The sequence below is a fragment of the Chelonoidis abingdonii genome, chromosome 6 (genome assembly GCF_003597395.2).
Source record: "Chelonoidis abingdonii isolate Lonesome George chromosome 6, CheloAbing_2.0, whole genome shotgun sequence".
NCBI classification, from domain to species: Eukaryota; Metazoa; Chordata; order Testudines; family Testudinidae; genus Chelonoidis; species Chelonoidis abingdonii.
In genome coordinates this window covers 8,728,621-8,741,572 of record NC_133774.1, presented here as the reverse complement: position 1 = coordinate 8,741,572, position 12,952 = coordinate 8,728,621, and positions in this window count along the sequence as shown.

The window sequence follows — 12,952 nt, the reverse complement described above, 5'->3', positions numbered from 1 at the left end:
TTGTTTAATCTCGAATTGGGGAAAAAAAGTATAAATATTGATTTTTTTTCTTTTTGGGAGAATGATAGTTCCATAACATAACATTCCATAACATAACATTCAGGAATGTCAATTTTTGGGGGGGGGGGAGGGTCTCTGTTGAGTCTTCAGCAGCATCTACTTCAGCTGTTGTGGTACCACATGGGAGTTGTAGTTTGTGTGCCTCATGCTGCTATTCTCTGCTATGGGCCAGCTCCAGGACCGCACTGCATCTCCCATGATGCACTACAGTCCTGAGACTCCTATGGCACACTGCAGTGGTTCAGCAAGGGGAGCAAAGTGCATCATGGGAAGTGTAGTCTGGCCAAGGAGTGCAGTCCCTGGGGAAGGATATGGGTGCATGACACAAATTATAGCTCCCACAAGGCACCACAGCAACTGAGGTGCAAACAGATTAAGATTGAACTGACCTGAAACAAAACCCTTCAGTTCTGGTTGCAAACAGATTAAGACTGAATTGACCAGAAACAAAACCCTTCAGTTCTGTTTGACAAACCAAGAGTTTAGATTCAGGATGACCTAAGGATTTTTCCAAGGGAAAATTGTGATTTTGTAGAAACCAAATTTACCATAGTAAAAACATTTTGATGGAAAATTCCCAACCAACTCTACTGCAGGGGAATGTTTACCTTGTACTTTGTTTGTTTTTAATGGCTTTCATTGAAAATTGCATTAAAAAAAGGAACAAATAGTCACACCAATCTTTGGATTTGCTCCCCTCCTTTATAATCAAAGTGTAGCCTAATGCCAGTGGCTACATTACAGTGTTTATTTTGATAAACTGAATGAGATTGAAAGAGGGTCACCAGGAGTAAATTCTTATTGTTTCGAGGACTGGGCATGGCGTTTGCTGACAAACTCACCACAACCATGCCTGCAGTGTCCATAGGTGCCTCAGACTTAAACCAAACCTTTAAGGGAATGTTGCTTAATGCCTGCTGCTGATCCCAGCTAGGGATCACTCCCTTGCTTCAATCTATCCTTTCAGTGCTACTCTAGGGAACTGAGTAATCTTGTTGCTCAGGTAAAATGGTTTGTGTTGTTTCTCCCTGTGCAATCTAAGCTGTTTCCCTATAGGAGAAAGGGAGTGTTCCCCGATTGTGATATGAACAGTGAACAATATTTCTTGCTTTCCTAAACCCGGACCACACAGTGCATGTGCAGAGGTGTGTTACTTTGTGCTTTAAAAGAAATAAGTGACGTCAGTGCTGATTACAACAAATGAGATTGTCTATTTATCCAGAGAGCCTGTCTACCACAGGTAAACTTTCCCCATACCACTCCCACAATGTCCCTCTACTCTGCCAAAGAACGATCATTCCTAGTGGGGAGAGGATTGCATTCTGCACAGGTCAACCAATCCTTGACCTTGCCAGTTAGGTGATCAACAAGGTTGTGGTGTGGAATTCTGAGCACAGATAATTGGCTCGAGACCTCCCAAACTCATAAAGGACAGTCACAATCAGGCACTGCTGAGCTGTCCTGGCTCTGAACAGGTGTTCCAAATCTCCATACGAACCCACTGAGCCAGCCCATCAGCCCCTCCTTTTCTGATTCCTGCCTAAACCTTTTTGCCAGTGCCCAGCCCAAACAATAAATTACACCACTGCCCAGGTGGGGGAGCCATGGAGATGCTTCACAGCATAGAGGCTGATGTTCAGCGTGGTCTAACAGCAAATAAAGCTCTGGGCTGCGAACAAGGAGACTAAGGTTCTATTTCTGTCTCAGCTAATGACCTGCTTTGTAATGCTGGGTGAGTCATTCTACCTCTCTGTGTCTTTGTTTTCATCTCCCAGAATTTGTCTATCATATGACCCATCTGTGACTGCTACTAACAACTATCTCCAACAGCCAGAGACAGGGAGGGACCTGAGTTACTACAGAAAATTATTTCCAAGGTGTCTGGCTGGTGGGTCTCACTCATACGCTCAGGGAATAACTGACCACCATATTTGGGGTCTGGAAGTAATTTCACCCCAGCTCAGAATGACAGAAACCCTGTGTCAGGATCCCAATAAGGGCAGTCAGGGCCAAGGATCAAAGCAGAAGCAAACCTGAGGCTAGGAGTAGCAAGGTGATCATAATCAGTTCCAGACCAGGGTAAGTGCTCAGGGTCAGAGTACAAGTCAGGTGGCAAAGTTCAAAACAAGCCAAGGTCAAGAGCATAGAACAGGAAAATCATACAAGCTACAAAAGATCCACACTGTTGCCTGGATGCTTCCTGGCATGCCTCTTGGTTTTGTATAGAACAGGGAGCCAATCAGGACACATCGAGCTCCTGCCTGTCAAATCCTTGAAGCGGAACTTCTCATGGTCCACAGCAGGTCATGGGAAATGGAGTGGAGATGAGTTACAGCTGCTCCTGGGTGGCAGCCTGGAGGGGTTATCTGTTTGATAGCATGACAGACCTGGCTTTTAGCCTCTAGGGCCTTATACCTTCAAGGGTTTTTTATTTTTGTTTTTTGCCTTCCTCTGCAGCATCTGGTGTGGGTCACTAGCTGGTTTGATCTAGAGTTAAAGCGGATTGTCTATAACTTGAAGTCTTTAAATCAAGATTTGAGGACCTTAGTAACTCAGCCAGAGGTTGTGGGCCTATGCTGGAGTGAGTGGGTGAGGTTCTGTAGCATGTGATGTGCAGGAAGTTAGACTAGATTGTCATGAGGGTCCCTTTTGGCCTTAAAATCTACGTGTCTGTTTAGACCATGAGCTTTTTGATGCAGGAACTGTCTCTTATTACACACATGTGCAGTGCCTAGGAGAAGGGGACCTTGTCCTGGTTGGAGGCCTCATGGTACTGCTGGAATATAAATAACAATAATGGATAATCCAGGCGGCACATCAGTAGGACTCACAATAATGAGGGACAGGGGCCTAAGTGCACAGAATCCATGTCTCAAAAAATTACAGGATATTGCAACGCACAAAAATATGTATTTTTGTGTAGGAGGCCTTAAATGCAGCTTCCTGACCTTTAAAATACTGCTAATAAAGCTCTTTCAGTAGAGATCAACCTCCTGCTAAGTGCACTCTCTCTGTTTGAAAGTCTTGCTAATTCAACACCATTAAAATAGATTCTCTTAAAGACTCCATTCTGTCAAACACCAAAAACGGAGATATATATAGAGAGGGATTTAATTATCATTGTTCTCCATCTCCAAATGTGAGTTTTTCTGAGTAATAATTGCCTAAGTTTGTCTTCAAAAGGCATTTTAATAGCGCTAATACTAGTAAATATTGCTCATTTTGGTACTGATGTGCCGTTTTAATAGTTCCCATGGTTTCTAAAAGTCATTTCTTATTGTTTTACTGTAGAAAGAATCTTACTTTAATTATGTCATAATTGTTTGTAAGCCATAGAATCTTAATTAATGCCAATGGCTTAAAGGCACACGCTGAATGCGCAGTTTATGTTTGTGTTTTTTTCCAGGCTTTCCCTGCCAAAGCCGAGGCCCAGCATGAGTTCCCAGGAGCAGCTTTCATTCAAGGACCTTAATCCATAAGATGATTTTTTAGATATACCTTATGCCATCCATTCCATTTTAATTACTCTTTTTCCAAAACTCAAAATGCAGTGAGGCTTGGGATTTCACCTACATTTTTCCATTAGGAATTGTGTATGTTTTATTACAACAATAAGATCGATCTAGCTCCCATTGGCCACGGATAGCGAACCGTGGCCACTGGGAGCTGCAGGGTGCCGTGCCTACAGACAGTCAACATACACAAAATGTCTTGCGGCCTGCCAGGGGATTGCCCTGATGGTGTGTGTGCCGAAGGCTGCCAACCCCTGCCGTACGATTTCATCAGCGTAACTAAGAGCAGCATCTAATTTGTAAAGCACTATTACCTGGCTCTACCTCTCTTGGAAGTCAATAGAAAGGCCCTCTCTGCCTTCAATGGCATCTGGATCAGACTCTGTAGAAGTGTTAATTGCAGTAGGAAGTATGAGCTAAGGTGGGAAGGAGGTACAGTAGGAGTATGGAGGCTTAAATTCCAGCTGATCTAGACCCCTCTTGCCTCTTGAGATGTTGTTCCATTGAATAGCACTGAGCTCCTGTAAACAATTAAATATAATAATAGGAGATATGCCTATCTCCTAGAACTGGAAGGGACCTCAAATAGTCATTGAGTCCAGCCCCCTGCCTTCACTAGCAGGATCAAGTACTGATTCTTGCCCCAGATCCCTAAGTGGCCCCCTCAAAGATAGAACTTACAGTCCTAAGTTTACCAGGCTAATGCTCAAACCACTGAGCCAAATATCCTTAAAGCAGAATAATTGGAATTTGAACTCTTGAACTCCACTCATGGGGAGGGTTGTGACCAGTTTAGATATCCCAGACATGAAGTGACAGGTGAGAAGAAACAACCAGAGTATTTTTATGTCAGTTATGCATCTAAAGATTCTCTTATAAAGGGAACCAAGCATGAGCACATGGATAGGTCAGGGGTGACAGAATGAATAGTAGCAGTAGATCCTTCCAGGGCTTTTATTATATATGAGTAGTACTGTGGTAGTATCTGGAGGCCTTGAATAAAACTAGGGCCCCCATTGTGCTAGGTGCTGCACAAATACAGACCCTCTCTCACAGCATTTGCACTTTAAATCCTAAAAGTTGAGATAAAGGGAGTGTTATCCCTATTTTACAGATGAGAGAGTGAGGCACAGAGATATTAAAAGCCAGATTTCCAGAGGTACCTGAAGCTACAGATAGGTGCTTAGTAGGATTTTCAAAAGCTCCCAGGCAGGTTTGACATGTAATTCCCATTGGTGTCATACTTTGTAGCATGATCCACTTCTTAGTAGGGCTAGTATAAAGACCAGCTGAATAATTATCTGGTAGTAAACTAGCAAAGAAATGTCACATCATACTAGTCATTTTTCAATTTAAACCATATTTTAAAATACTAGTTTAAAAAACCCACTGACACATTGTTTCATGGGCATAAGTATATTTTACCATAAATATAGCTCACACATATGGGGTGGAGGGGTGTTAATTAAAAAAAAAACCACACCAAACAATAAGAAATGAGTGATGTAATTAAACAGGTGGTAAAACCAAGAAACTATTGCGCTCCCCTCCTCAACTTTCTGAACTAATTTACTAGGTAGAGTATAAATGTTGTTTATTCTCTGAACCCTGGAACTTCTGAATGATTGGTTGTATAGAGTACTGCTCTATAGGAATGTGCACTGAAAGTAAAGACAGCAAAGAGTCCTGTGGCACTTAATAGACTAACAGAGATATTGGAGCATGAGCTTTCGTGGGTGAATACCCACTTCATCAGATGAAAGTAAAGAGACACCTATGCTTGGTGCTGAGGAGCCTGAAATCTTGTACTGCTCTTTCATAGACAGTATGCCAAGGTGACCACTTACTCAGCACTCCCTTGTGGTCAGAGGTCACTTTGCAGGCATCCTGCCCCTGTTAGCCCCCTCATGCTAGGCTTAAGTGCTCCACATGGTCTCTCTTGTGGCTAACAGCACCCTCAGCTGGTCTGGTTTAATAAAAGAACAGGTGGAAACAATCCTCAGATTCCTTAATAACAAAATGGTTCAAATAATATTCAGTGAGCTTCCAAAATAAAGTTCATAAAAATAACAGAAAAATTCATACCCAACCCTGGTTCTTCTGCCACATCCAGAGCTCTTCCTTTGACTTAAGCTGATCCACCCAAAGCCACCAAACCCAGACCTTTCAGAATGAGGCCGGGGCCCAGGCCTTGGGTATGGGCCCTGGGCTCCATCATATGTCCAGTGTCTCCTCTGTTCTGAGCAAGAAGGCAGCCTATATACTAACCTCCTCCAGAGACCTCCTCCTGATTGGCTGAAAGAGAGGGAAGCCCTCCCCCACCTATACTACAGGGCTCCAGATTTCAGGCCTTTAAAGGAACAGTGTCCTGGGTTGTTTCTCACATCCAACTCCAAATTCCCTGGGATTGCTTCTTCTCCTCTACTACCAGGTCATTTCTTAGGCCTTTGTTCATTCCAACTCTCTGTAATGGGTTCTTCTGCCTCCCTTTACTCTTAAAGGTCAAAAATATCCCCTTACAGCCATCCTTAAATTTTTTCATTCCTAATTAGGCACTTATGAAAAGCCTATCTGCATCTTCAGGTGCCTAAATATCTGTGAGAACCTGGCCCTGTGTGACTTGCCTCAGATCACACCTCTTTTCTTTCTTGTTTCTTTCCTTCAGCTGCTTATGTCTGAGGCTTCCATGCCACGGTTTCAAAATTAAGCTTGGGTGCTTCTTTCTTAAAAGTATTCTCTAGCTCAGCCACAGATTACTGGACTAGATGGAGGTATTTTTGGGTGAAATTCTATGGCCTATGCTCTGCAGGAGGTCAGACTAGATGGTCCTAAAACATCTTTTCAAGTTTAAAATCTATCATTCTATGAATAAACAAATGACAGAGATACATTGTTTCTCCATACACAAGAACCAATCTCTAAGGAAGGGGGCTAGGAAGAGATGTTCCCTATAATTAGATTGTTCCATAAATACCTACTGAAAGGTTTCTTGCATCATCCTCTGCACTGTCCCAGACCACCGTGCCTAGGCTACAGGAGCCAGAGCTTTGATCCAGGTTGGCAGTTCCTAAATTCTTCTGTTCCTATGTTCCAGCTTTCATTGCAAAACCCAAGGATGTGCACCCAGGTGCCTTAGTGACATGAGCTCTATTAACATGCAATAAAAGCAATTCTCACCTTCAATTTCCAATTGTTGAGACTCTGAAAATGCAAAGCATATTGGAAGAAGCATCAGTACTCGGATACAATTTCTCTTCAATTATAACAAACACTTTACTTGAAACTAGAGAGATTCTTTGATTCAGACATCTCTGTTTGTTTTTAATACCATTGTGCCTTGTCATATAATGTAGACTCTTTATTTCCCAATGATATTAACAGTCTGCAGACAAAAAGAGAAAGAAAACCTTTCCAGGACCCCAGAGTCTTATAAATAAATGTGTTTAACTTCTGCTGTAACACAGATAATTTTCAATACAATATTAAGAGTTCTGTGACAGGATCTGTCATTTAAATACAAGAAAATAGTATTCCATGGAATGAAAATACTTTATTTGGTGGATGAAAATATTTGTGTTTAACTTTTTTACTGTGTTTAAGCCTTTATTGTGTTAAATTAGATTTCTTGAGTTAAATAAGTTAGGATTAGAGTTAGAGCTGGGTGAAATTTTTCAATTAAAACCCCTTTTCTTCCTGAACATAAGAATGGCTATCCTGGCTCAGACCAAAGGTCCATCTAGCCCAGCATCCTGTCTTCTGACAGTGGCCAACGCCAGGTGCTTCAGTGGGAATGAACAGAACAGATAATCATCAAGTGATCCATTTCCTGTTGCCCATTCCCAGCTTCTGACAAACAGAAACAGAAAAATACAGATTTGCATTGACCAAAACATTTTGCAAATTCATGTTAAATTTGGCCAATTGTTTTGGTCAGGAAAAAAAAATCAAAATGTTTAATTTGGATTTTTTTTCTTTTTGAAATAACTTTTTATTTTAAAATATACTTCAATTTTCATTTGTTTGTTTGTTTTTAAGTTTAAAAAACATCAAAGCTGAAATGGAGCATTTAATTTAGGCTCAAACTAAATGATAGATTTGACCCCAAGTTGTTGTGGGTTTCTTTTTGACATTTCAGTTTACCAAAAAAGTTGGAAAAAATTTAGTTTTGGGTCAACTATAATTTTTTATCAGTTATTATTATTATTTTTGGTATAACCAGAGTGTGTAGCTGGAATTCTTTCTGATATAGTTAAAAATGATGCAGTAGACCAAATGCTGTAGGTGGGTAAAATTACAATGGAAGTCAACTTGAGATGTGCCCATTTATTCCATGGCTAAATTTATCCACTTGGACGAACAAAAGGAAGAAATTAGGGAAAGAAAAAAAATGTGACAGTGGATCAGCTAGTCTGCTATGTAGGAATGTAGGAATCACTTCATTATTACCTGTTAGTTTCACTCCCTCTGGGGCACCTGGCATTGGTCACTGTTGGTAGACAGGATATTGGGATGGATGGACCTTTCATCTGACCCAGTATGGCTGTTCTTATATTAATAACTCACGGAAAGCTCAGGAAACTCTGTGAGATCTTCTAAAAGTATCCCATTTAGATGGTGAGGTTTGCTTCCCCTCATGAAATTCCTAGTGATCTATGGAGCATCCCCACAACAAACCTGTTCTTTCTTATGGTCTCCCTGTAGCACTGTCTTTGCCGTATGGCAGCATTCCATCACTGCAATGGGCTTTTCCTCTACCCAATAGCTTTGAAACTCACTGTCAGCATCGGAAAACTGAATACTTGATAGAACCCTAAGCAATATTGTGTGGAAGGGTCCTGCTTTGGCCTGGACTAGTGTTTTTATTGTCTTTTATATCTATAACTTCTATGATTCTGTAGAAAATAGATGAAGAAAGAATCTCCAGAAGAGATCCTCAGCTGATGTAAATGATCAGTGCTCTATTAACCTGACCCTTAGTTGCTGAAACTGGTGAGGGGAGGAGGCAGGAGGAAATCAAGTTTTTTGTGGTTTCACCAAACATTCTTCCATCTCACTTTGTGTTCTTCAGGGCAGTGATAATCATATCTTGAAGACAACATGTAATTTGGACAAGGGTAACTGCCTGAGGCAAACTCACAAATGTTGTAATTTTGCTCTGGGGCAGATGTGGAATTTAATCATAGATGCCAACAAAACAGCTCTTTTCATAGCCAAAACAGAGATAAAATTTGTCATTACTTGTGAAGATAGCACTGCTTTTGTTGAGATGGTTGTAAGTGAGATTTGGTAAATTCTTATTGTAAGGTCAGGTATATCAAGCTTTTAGTGTGGAGGTGACTATGCAAACAAAGAACTGTGCTGATATGGGTGGAAAAGGTGGCCAAAAGCCACCTATTAATTTCCCTCAAACCTTGCAATATTTGAAACCAAACAAGCCTGTGGCATACATTAAAACAGTCATTAAACTGCTATGGGATGGTTTCAGCAGCCTAAGATTGCTGCAATGCTGTATGTTCAGATCCTGTCCTATTAGAGTTCCTCCCTCTGGCAGTTGTTCACGAACAACAAATAATATGATCCCACAAACAATAGCAAGCTGACCTCGGAATTTTTAGCCAAGAAAAACATCTTGTTTTGTACTTATGGCCTAACAGAGACAATCAACTCGGTTCACCTTGACTGCCCACAGGGCCATCAGATGGCAAAGAACTGTGGACCCCAGTCAGTTTTGAACTAGTGAGTTCAAGATAAAAAACTGCAACATCCTGCTACTATTTAAGGCTTGTCTATACAAACTTTTAGTTTGCAGCAAGATGGGAGGAGGGGCTAAATATGCCCCGCACTAGCTTGCTATGCTCTAAGTGTCCGTGTGGACCCCGCCACTGCTCTCTAAAAGTTCTGCAGTGACCTTTGATCTACCCCACTTTGAAACAGGAGTATATTAAAGTGCATGAGGGAACGCTTAATACACCGCAGCTGGGTCCACACGGACGCTTAGCACATGGCAGGCTATGTTGGGCAGATTTACATCCCAGCTTGCCGCGAACAGTTTGCGTGGACAAGCCTTTAGCTCCTCTCATAACAGGAAGCTAAACACAGAGCAATAGCTGTGTTCTGTTTTTAAAGCATCACTAGAGTGTGGCCTCAATTTCATTTACACTAATGAGAACAGCTCACAACAAAGACGGCTAGTTTCTTCCTCTAATTCTTGTTTGTACACGGGGGCTTAAAATTTTACCACTGATGACTGCTTTCAAAAATAAAATAAAATCGAATTTATAGTTTTGTTCCGACCGGTTTTCTTGACAGACAGTTGCCCACAGCTCAGTGGCTGCTCTGTTCAGTATACTTTCATTCTGAGCTTTTTCTGCAGCCCATTCAGAAGTAAATTCTCAGGGAAAATTGAGCTCTGTCATGGATGGATTAGTACTATAATAGTCGGTCACATATCTTGCATGAAACCTTTCAAAAGCAAGGTAAATGAGAAGGAAATGAAATTCATTTCATACTTCTTCAAGCACGCTAAAAGACTTTCTCTCCAAGTAATCTGTGAAGTACCACTAGTTTATTGGAGGTTCACATAACTACCATTACATTATACCTTGTCACAATCTCATGTATTGGGTGACTGCTTTTTCTGAACTGATGGTACCTGAAAACTGAGCAGAGAATACTGTTTCCTTGATCAAAATGTATAGATCCAAGGAATGGCATAAATAAAAGTACTTGAAGCAAATTGGGACATTACAGGTCATAGGTCAATGAAATCTGAAAGGGGGATATATGGAAGAGACATCACATTTGCTATTTGATGAATTAATGAACTAAAACAAGAGAGAGGGGGGTAGAGAGCCAGTAAGGGAAAGTGGGGGTGGAAAAAAGTAATAAAGTTCTTTCCAGAGAGCTACGTTACCAAAGGCTATTTTCCCTTGTGGAAGGAACAGAGGTTATATTGCTTCTAGCAATCCGTTTGCTGTCTTTGTCATTTGCAATGACGGCAGCATTTCATTCCTTTAGCATATGTGTGTGTCTGTCTCTGAGTGTGTATAATGTGCGTTTTATTTCTTCTTTGGGTAAGATAAACAAAGACCTGCATTATTTCAGATAGCTCTTTGATGTAGCCTTTCAGATGCAAACCATTTGTGGAAAAAATAATAACAATAACCTGCAGACATATTTCATGTGAAGCGCTAGTGTATTAAATATCATAAATATAAATGAAGCTGTTATATGGATGGATGATGTTAATACAGATGAAGTAGGTATAGATATAAACATTCAGGCCTCGATTCAGCAAGGCACCTAAGTACTAGTTTAAGTCCTATTAAAGTCACAGCATATGCTTAGGTGCTCTATCAAGTGGAGATGGATGCAAGGGCATGTTTAAAAGTAAGCAGTCATTAAGTGCTTTGCTGACTGAACGTATCCATTGATTCCTCATACACCTGACCCTACACTTCTGAGAGATGCTGATGGCCCTCTATTCCCATTAAAGACGATGACTGCAGGATCAGATTCTCAATTGCTAAACCTCTGTGAGCAGCCTAGTATTCAGATTAGGGGCCTGACCCAGCAAAGTGCTCCGCATATTCCAAAAAAAAGAGGCACTAAGAGAAGAGGCCTTTAAAAATATGTCCTGAAAAGTCTTAAAATGAAACATGCAAACGTTGACTAAAAATAATAGTTCACCTCTTATTTATTTTAATCTTTATTTGGCTACTTCAGTACTAGTATTTACTTTCCCCCCACCTTTTTAACACCCAGTTAAACACCACTCAAGCTCTTGGCATTAGCCAATTGTGTTCTCATTAAGCAGACTAGTTTTGGAATTTTTTTAAGCAGCAAATATCAGGCACCTTGATTTTGATCTCACAACTTTTTTAAATCAGTGTAACTCCCCCCATCCCCTTGATTTAAAGTGAAAGGACCCACACTTCATAGGATTTATTCTCAATCCAATAAGAGTTATCAAGGTTTTTTCCTCACTTTGAACTTTAGAGTTCAATAAGTGGGGACCTGCATGAACACTCCTAAGCTTAATTATTAGCTTAGGTCTGGTACGCTGCCATCAGCCAGAAGTAGTGTCTGGCACACTTTCTGTTCCCCCAAAACTTTCCCTGGGGAACCCAAGACCCAAACTCCTTGGGTCTTAAAACAAGGAGAAATTAACCGTCCCCCTCCTTTTCCCCCCAGATTTTCCCCTCCCTGGGTTGCCTTGAGAGGCTTCACACAGATCCAAACTCCAGTTTGGATCATTTAAAAAACAAAAGAGGAATTAACCATCCCCCCCTACTTCCCCCCACCAATCCCTGGTGAGTTCAGACTCAATCCTTTGGATTTTAAACAAGGAAAAATCAAGGAGGTTTTTAAAAGGAAGCTTTTAATTAAAGAAAGTAAAGTGTAAAAAATATCTCTGTAAAATCAGGATGAAATGCTTTAACAGGGTACCTCGATTCACATAGACTAGAGGGATTCCCCCCACCCCTCGCAGCCTTGGATCAAAGTTTATAGCAAACAGAGGTAAAAAATCCTTCCAGCTAAAAGACACATTTACAAGTTAAGAAAACAAACATAAGAATCTAATCCGCCCTTGCCTGGCTATTACTTACCATTTGTAAAACAATGAAAGACTGATATCAGAAAGAATTGGGAAAGTCTGGATGTTGTCTGGTCCCTTCTTTAGCCCCCAAGGAGCGAAAACACAATCACACCCCCAAGTTAACAATAACAAACATATCATCACATAAGGACTTTCCCTCCACCCATAGATTTGAAACAGTATCTTGTCCCCCCATTGGTCCTCTGGTCAGATGTCAGCCAGGTTCACTGAGCTTCTTAACCCTTTACAGGTAAAAGAGACATTAACCCTTAACTATCTGTTTATGACAAGAGTAAACCAATTTTTTTAACAAGTTTTCTTTAAAAATGTTCTCCCAAGCTCTGAATCTCTGCTAATTACTGCAGCTACTGAACGGTGTCAGTATTGGAGTCTTCTTCCATCTCCTACGAACAGCAGGAACACCACAAGAACGAGGGTCAAGCAGTGCAGGGGAGGAGCAGTTGATGCTTGTTATGTTTTTCCACACACAGTGAGCTAGACGCTTTTAGTCAGCATAAACTTTTTTTGTCCATTCAAGAAAACAAGAAAGAACAAAACTAAAGTCTTCATGAGACAGCATACATCTTCTCTCTGTCGGAGTCTACACTGGATTATGAGGACAAAGCTGACTGCTATATTTCATACACAAACGTGCAGCACCCCAAAAGCAAATGGTGTCACAGTTTCAAAACTGAGTGCACCACAATAAGCAGCCTAGTAACTGAATTAATTAGGTCAGCCATAGACGTGACCATAGAGAAGCAGCATCAGCAGTAAAATA